Here is an 8,811-nt window from a genome sequence, read left to right as displayed (position 1 = left end):
GAACCAAAAGGCTCTGCTTTCCCATGCCCTTTTTGTGTTAAATTTTTTGATATTGGATATTTTTGGAAAATCTGCGGCAGAGCGACACTGGCACCCAGAGACCAAGCAAGGATATGCTCAGGCCCTTTGGAAAGACCCAGTCACTGGAAAATGGGGTAGCCCTGATCCAGTCATTATTTGGGGGAAAGGGTCTGCATGTATCTATGATTCCAAGGAAAATGGGGCTCGCTGGCTACCTGAGAGACTGGTCAAGCCACATACTGCCCCAAAAACCCAATCTAAAATCGATGGCCAAGATTAATGATCATCACTGTTTATGACGTCCAGGCCTGAGACAAAGATTTTTCTTCTTCTCTCTTCAGGTGTGGTTGAAGCCTCCTACAGAATGAGGAATTCTGCCCTTACCTGCCTTATCATGTGGCTCGTGCTGAGGCCTGCTGTGGACACCAACTCCAGCCCTCATCTCTTAGTTCACCAAACCTGGCTTATTGTGAACCCCAATACTGGAACCATTGCCAATTCCACCTCCTCCAGCACATTCCCAAAAGGGGCATGGTTCCCAGACCTATATGTAGATCTTTGTGATATAGTGGGGGGAGACTGGGACCCCTCTGATCAGGCATTCTTCCCGGGGTATGGCTGTTCCTCTCCGGGGCAACGTCATAGTACCAGAAATCAGAGATTTTATGTCTGCCCTGGACATGGTCGGTCCCAAGCCCAGTTAAAAAAATGTGGAGGCCCAGGGGATGGCTTCTGCGCTGCCTGGGGGTGTGAAAGCTCCAGTCACATCTGGTGGTCTCCCCCTGTAAAAAATGACCTCATCAAGGTCGAGGCTTGGGATCAGGACAGGTTAGGTACAGGCAGGTGTAATGGACAGCCCTGCGGACCCTGCTATGATTCTTTAAAATGGCCTGGCAGATCATGGGCCACTCCAGGGGGCTGATGCAACAGACTAAAGATTATATTCACACCTCAGGGTAAGATTGTTGAAAGGACACAGGGCTTCACTTGGGGACTCCGCCTGTACCGAAGTACCGAACAGGCTATGACCCAGCCACAACCTTTACCATACTACTCCAAGTCGAAGTGGTGCCTTCTAGGACATGCCCCATACCATATCCCGCCTCTAATCAGTCCCCTAATTATGCCATCAAGGCACCCAGCCCGAGTATGGGTCCCAACACCACTCGATCCCTTTCCCCTCTTGGAACACGGGATAAATTGCTTGAGTTGGTCCAGGGAGCCTATCTGGCCCTAAATGCCACAAATCCAAACAAAATCTTGGGTTGCTGGCTCTGCCTTACCTCCAGCCCCCCTTATTATGAAGGAATCTCCTTTCAGTCTGCTGCCAGTAACCTCACTCCCCCGAGCAATAAGTGTCAAACTAGGCCCCACAAATTGACACTTACTGAGGTCACTGGACAAGGTTCCTGTTTAGGCAAGGTCCCACCAACCCATAGCCACCTCTGCAAACAAACTCTGACACTCTATAAAGGGAGCTATTATCTCGAGGCACCCGACAGGTCCTACTGGGCCTGCAACACAGGATTGACCCCTTGCGTGTCTGCTCAGATATTTAATGATTCTCATGAATTTTGTGTGATGGTCCAGCTATGGCCTCATGTCATCTATCATGAAGAGAGCTCAATGATGGAGTTCTTTGAACAAAGGGGCAGATACACTCGAGAACCTGTGTCTATGACTATAGCCCTCTTGTTAGGTATTAGAGGTATTGCTGCAGGAACTGGTACAGGGACTACTGCCCTTGTACAGAACAACCACCTTATGCAGCTGCAAATGGCTATGACTACCGATTTAGAAGCCATAGAGAAATCTATTTCTGCTCTTGAGAAGTCCTTGACCTTGCTCTCAGAAGTTGTGCTGCAGAATAGAAGAGGTCTAGATTTGCTTTTCTTGAAGGAGGGAGGCTTGCGTGCAGCCTTAAAGGAAGAATGCTGCTTTTATGCCGATCACACTGGAATAGTTAGAGAATCTATGGATAAATTAAGAGAAAGGCTGGCCCAAAGTAAGTGTGACTCTGAAAATCAAAACAACTGGTTTGAGAGCTGGTTGAAGGGATCCCCTTGGCTTTCTACCCTGATTCCCACCCTTCTGGCCCCCCTGATTATTTTCCTTCTCCTCCTCACCTTTGGTCCTTGGGCTTTTCAACAGTTAACTCAATTCATAAAAAATCAGATTGATTCAGCTCTATCAAAAACCGTCTCAGTACACTATCATTGTTTAGAAATTCCAGATCAAACTATCAAAAGTGGTGAAGGGCTAAGGTTCAGCACTCTACAAACCTAAAAACCCCTTAGGCTAGAGGGTACTCAATGACGGGATTAATATGGGGCCTGTGCTAGAGGCACAACGTACAGAGGTCGTCAAGACCGGCTCAACATGGCACGTTGCCAGACATAGGATGTGCCCCATATAGCCTAAAACAGGGGCTCTCTCGAGTCATGACCAAAGCCTGCTTTGGCTATTTTAAAGAAAAAGGGGGGAATTGTTGGGAACCAAAAATTGGATAGCTGTGCCTTGACTTTTCTTGCTTGGATGATCTGGCATAACTGCACCCATTGAATTGCAAAAACAATCATTCCTGGAAAAACCACAAAGTGTATTTTTAGATTAAACTTCCTGGAGTATGTTTGATTGATAAGTTGTTCAAAGCATCAGACCAAAGAGACCTCTCCCTAACCTTTTTCTAATTGATTGATCGGTTGCTGGAGCACTGGACCAAAGAGACCTCATCCTGAACCCTTTTCTAACAATTTTTTCATCTCCCTCCCTTCCCCTCATATCCACCAGTATATAAGCTTGCTTTACTTTGCAATAAATGAGAACTTGACGTGACTCAGATCGTCTCTGTCTTTCTTTATGTGCCTGGTCTCCTTCCTCTCTCACCCCCATTGGTCTTTTAGGTGGTGCCTCCTAATAACCTGGGTCCGACCTAATAACCTGGCCTGCAGGACGGGTCAGAAGTAGATTGGTAGTGCCAGGAGCAGACATGTCTCATTACCTTATGTTATTAAAACTTCTTAAATGTCATATTCTGTGGATCTCTGAAGTGTTTGAAGACCATCTGTCTATCTAAAATATATCTCTGATTGACTTTGAAAATATACCTAACATGACTACAAGTTTGATTGTAATAGGTGACTATTAACCTGCATTTCTTTATTATCCTAAATAGTTTATAATAGTAACTTTCAAGGACTAGAAACACTACATTGTTAAATGAACTGTATAGGTACAATACCTTGAACAAGAGTACAAACATTTGTAGATTCTAACAAAAATATCCTTAAATTTGTGTCAATATACAAAAATATCTTAATTAAGAGTAGAAATACATATATAGTATAACTAAAATAACCTCAAGTTTGTATCAATATATAAAATCCATACCAATGTAAAAATATTTAAGACTAGTAGTTGCTTTTTTGGTTTTAAAGTAGATTCAATAATTACCACAGTTTAAAGTTTGAAGCAGGCTTTAGTTAAATACTGGCCAGGTAGAAGGGCTCTGGTCAGGTCCCTCTCTGGTTCCCCAGAAAAATGACCCCAGTCACAGTTTACAGCAGCTTAAGTGTTTCCCATCAGATCTAATCAAGGGCAAGCATATATTCCAACGTATTTCCTACCTACATCCAATCAGGGGCAAGCATACATCCTGCCATATTTCCTGCTTGTAAACCTTCTACCCACATGTGATCAAGCATATCCTGTGCAAATGAGTCAAACAAATTTCTTTAGGGGAGTGAAAACATATGGCTTGTTATCTCCCATAAACAATAGCCTCCAGCATTTCAGGAATTGTGTGTCCTTGGACCAAGGGGCTTGCAGAACAGAGGCATCTTTTTGTTTCATGGATCTCTTAGAGATAATAATTAAAACTTAAAATGTTACTGTGACTCTCACAATACTGCATCTTACTAAGTGGGGAACAGTTAGTTAGCAGAAAATACTGCTGCAGGCTCCACTGGGGAGTCTTCTCCAGTGAGGACACTTTGGAACCTTGCAGGCTTGACCCACATCTGCTGTGAAGTCCTTCACCTATGGCAGGCCGGGAGGATGGCACTGGGGGAGGGTCCTTGAGAACACTGGCCAGTAGCGAACCTGACAGCCTGATGTGTAAGCTCAGCCACAGTGTAGAGAGTTCCATGGTCACTGAAATCAGAGCCACACACAGAAGCCAGTCTCAAGCATGGCAGTGCCATCCTAGGGACCACTTACAAAGTAGTTCTAATTTTTGTATCACATATCATTTCATGGGTGGTAGTTTTTCACTATTTGGGTGCACAGCTTAGGGCTGGTTCACTAACATATCAATACTACCTTCCGGTTAGTTCATTAGCTTATGGAGACTAGTTTGGGCTGGGTCCATTAGCATATCAGAGCTTGCTTCTCAGGCTTAGCTATTTACTTTTTTTTTTTTTTTTTTAGCTGAGGATCAAACCCTGGGCCTTGCACTTGCTAGGCAAGTGCTCTACCACTGAGCTAAATCCCCAAACCCAGCTATTTACTTCTTACAGGCATTACATTAGTCTACCTCACTAAAGATGGTTTGTAAGTTACACAAAATTGTTTCAGTGATGCTGCTAACAAGAGGGAAGCCCCCGAAGTGCTGGGGTACAGGAAAGTCAGAATACCAGCTACACTATTTCAGAAAGCTAGTTCTGATTATGGTGTGTTTGGCACCTTTTTATTGCTGTGTGAAAATACTCAACAAAACACAAGAAAGGTGGAAACCATAGCCATAATGTGTGTCAAAGTCTGCTCAGTATCAAAGCTAACTAACGGTACATCCAGTGAATTCTGGAAGCTGTCTCAGCCAAGTTTATTGAAGAATTCTCAGAACATGCCACAGCCCTGAGATGCAAATTCCCAGGTTCCCCCAGAGATTCATTCCAGTGAAGGAGGGCTGGTGTGGGGTTCAGGAACCTGAACTGTTAACATTCATGCATGGTCACAGGACTGAGTATGACACAAAGACCACACTGAGTTGACAGGGTGCTAGAGGCATGTTCAAGGACTCAGGAGAGAGGTAGACACAGCCGATTGGATTTGGAACTTGTAGGATAATGGAGAATCATAACTTTCAAAGAAGTGATTCTCTGAGATGGATGTGCTGCCTGCTTAGCTCGTGATTTTACTAGCCTTTGAGACTGCATTTCCCTGGGGGAGCTGAATAAGAAAAGTGGTAGAATAATTTGGCCAGCACACATTGTGATAGTTTCATACAGAATTACAGACTTGAGAATAACGGTTAAAGGATGCAGTCAGCTGTTTAAGATGATAAAAATATCACAAGTAGTATTGAGGATTAGTCTAAACCCATCAAAAATCATCTAAATAGTAAGAAAACTGAAGTACTTACTAATAATATTAATGGGAACATTAAGACCTTAGATATGAGAATCTTTGGGGAAAATATGAAATAGGCAAGGTATGCATTTGATATCCATTTTCTCTTCTGTTTCTTGAACCATTTCCTCTTTTTAAAAATCTTAGGATCAAGTACTCCTGTTCCTCACATCTGCCCTTCATCTATTAAATATCTTCACACCTTGCTTTCCTCTGACTTTCCCTTACTCCCCAGCTAAAGCTAAGACTAGAGACAGGAGAGGGTCTGTGTGAACAAGGTCCCAGCTATACAAGGAATACTGGTCTACTGGTTTGTGGAAACATGGAGTCAGTTTCCCAGTTTCCCAATGAATCCTTCAGCAGTGGCCTAGGCAATGGGAATGGGAATTGGGAAATGGAGGACTGGGATGGACTGGTTAAGAGGAACTAATACCACAGACTGATCAGCTGGGAATCTGCTCCCAAGAGAGTCGGGCTAAGTGGTTTCTATACTGAGCCCAAGAGAGCAAGAGGAAGAACAAGACCCTAAATACTGTGAGAGAAGGGGCAGAGATTAAAGAGGAGAAGGAGAGGGAGAGGGAAGGAAGAGGTAGCTGGAGAGGGAGAGATGATGCTTCCCCTTCCCCCATCAATTCCATCATTAAAGAGGATCCTCCTCCTCCCCTTCCCACCCCCCTTCTCACCCCTCTCTCCTCCTTCCCTTCCTCCTCTGACAGGATTTCTCTTTGTAATTGAGCCTGGCCTCATACTCCTGTCTCAGCCTCCCATACTGGACTCCAGGCATGTGCCAGCACACTCTAATCCTCCTCTTCCTTTCAATGGAGTGTCTTGGGCACTCACAGGCAGAGGCTTCTCTTCCTCTCTTTCTCACTAGCCTCCTATACACAGCACTCAGAAGAGGAAAATGCTTCTTATTTCGCATATCTTTTCACCTTATCTCTTATTTCCTTTATGACCACTTTATATAGTTGATGACTTGATTTACAAGTGCAAGAAAATGCTTAGACTTTAGCATTCTGCTTTTATCGTTTGTACTTGGAGAGAAGCATTAGCTCTAGCAGTTCCTGATTTTAAGAAAGGTAGTATGGGCCATGCTAATTTCTCCTTTGCAAGCCAGTGTCAACCATAGAAAGCTCTTTGGTTAGGGGTGGGAGCTCTTCCCTCTTTTGTTTGCTTTCTTAAGAGAGAGAAAGAAAGGGCATGGAGTTGGGTAAATGGGGCAGTGGAAAGGATCTGGGGAGTTGGGGAAGGGGAAGCCTTGATTAGATTATATTGTATAAAACTTTTCAATAAAAATAATATGAGCAGAAAATTATACCTTAAATTATTGTGCACCCTGAGCTATAGAGTGGTTTCTACACATTCCTAACATCATAAAATTACTGAGCAAGAGGAAGAAATTAATTTATTCATTTAAAGGTTATTCTTTATTTTTTAGGGAAGAATAAATAATTTTAATAATCAAATGAAAATTAGCTATTGATAGTTTTTAAAATATACATTCTAAATATGGGTGGACTGGACAGATGGCTCTGTAGTTAAAAGCACTGGCTGCTCTTCCAGAGTTCCTGAGTTCACTTCCCAGCAACTACATGGTGGCTCACAACTATTTATCATGGGATCTGATGTTCCACTTCTGGCCTGCAGGCATACATGCATTCAGAACACTCATATCCATAAAATATATAAATAAATCTTTTTTTAAAAAGATTGATAATTTCTTCAGATAAAACAAAAAGATTTTCTAAAATTCCTTCAGGCTGGGAAATATCTTGCTTATTTTTTAAAAATTGTTTTTCTTTTATTTTAAATCATGTATTTCTTCAAACTATGGGGAGAAAGAGCATTCAGCTTTTATAAGTTTGTTGAGGAGACACAGGGAACAACATTCGGTGTGCTGCTGGAGTTGTCCTATGGCTGGTGTTACTTGGGAACAGGAGAGAGGCTGCAGTGGAGTTGGGGTTGAGGGAAATGACTGTCCAGAGTTGGTCTGGCTGCCTGTCACTATCCTTTTCCTTGAGGGCAAGATGATCATAAAGACTCCTATCCTACCTAGCTGACCTCCTAGAGAGGTCGCTTTTGAACTGCTTCCCTCCTATAGCACCAGGTGGCTGAACAACCTGTCCTCCTTCAGAGTGCCCGGAGCCACTTCTAGGTCAGATGACTTAGAGGCATACATAGGATTCCTCAGGGAAGCATGGCTGCTGTGCTTTGAGACACTATCATTTCCCAATTCCGAAGCTCAAGAGCGGCTAACAAAGCAAGCAAGTGCCACCAGTGGTTTGCCTACCTTCCGTTTTCTCGGTCTCCTACTTAACAAGCAAGCTTCTACTGAAGCGTGCTCTCTTCCTCAGAGCTTTTAGGAAAGGTAGTTCAAAGCTTCCCCAAACAGCTACTTTTCAATTTTAACCTCAAAACTAGTGGTACCCATCATAGTGTTTTACATCATAAGCAGATGGATGTTTCATAGCTGTTATCATCCCTTCTTTCATCCTGTCCAGAACATAGATGCCTGGAAAACTGACTTGAAAAACATCTCACAGCTGTGATTCCATGCTACCACACAGTAGGCAGCTACTGTCTCGTGCTTGCTGAGGGCTCGGCAGTATTATACTTTATCCTCACATGGTAAGTATTAAAGGGCAGCAAAATGTCCACCTTTTGAATCTCTCCTTGTAGTAAGCATTTTAATAGATCATCTTGTTGTGGATATCACTCTGTATAATAAAATGCTGTTTGGCCAGTGGCCAGGCAGAAAGTACAGGCAGGACAAGCAGAGAAGAGAATTCTGGGAAGTAAAGGCTGGGGCGGAGAGAGACAGGCTGCCGCTGCCATGACAAGATGTAAGGTACTGGTAAGCCACAAGCCACGTGACAAAGTATAGATTAATAGAAATGGATTAATTTAAGATTTAAGAACAGCTAGCTAGAAGCCTGAGCCATTAGGCCAAACAGTTTAAATAATATAAGCGTCTGTGCATTTATTTTATAAGTGGGCTGCAGGACTGCAGTGGTTTGGCGGGACCCGGAGAGAAACTCTTCAGCTACATCATCTCTAATACACTGTACCATTCCAGTGGTAAAAAGCTCCTGTTTTATAGATGAGAAAACTAAGTTACAGAATTTTTGCCCCAGATTACTTTTAAGTTAGAAGTTATCCAGAAATTTCCATCAATGGTTACCTCACTCATCCAAGTTTGTGCTCTTTTTATTTGGTAAGAATGTTTCAAATTACTGTTCACAGCAGTGATTGTGAACTCATGTGGTAGATTGACTGGAATGTATAATTAAATAGGTAAGCCCGTAGGCAGGCCTGAGGTCTAAAAGTTAAATCTAAAATCTGAAATTTGGGAGTCTGAGACAGGAGGATCAAAACCAGCAAAAATATCGTGGAAGTCAACATTGGTATATATGGTAGCTTTCTTTATTTGGGCTCTTTTGA

Source organism: Onychomys torridus, chromosome 12 (genome assembly GCF_903995425.1).
Source record: "Onychomys torridus chromosome 12, mOncTor1.1, whole genome shotgun sequence".
Taxonomy (NCBI): domain Eukaryota; kingdom Metazoa; phylum Chordata; class Mammalia; order Rodentia; family Cricetidae; genus Onychomys; species Onychomys torridus.
This window is presented reverse-complemented; position numbering follows the sequence as displayed.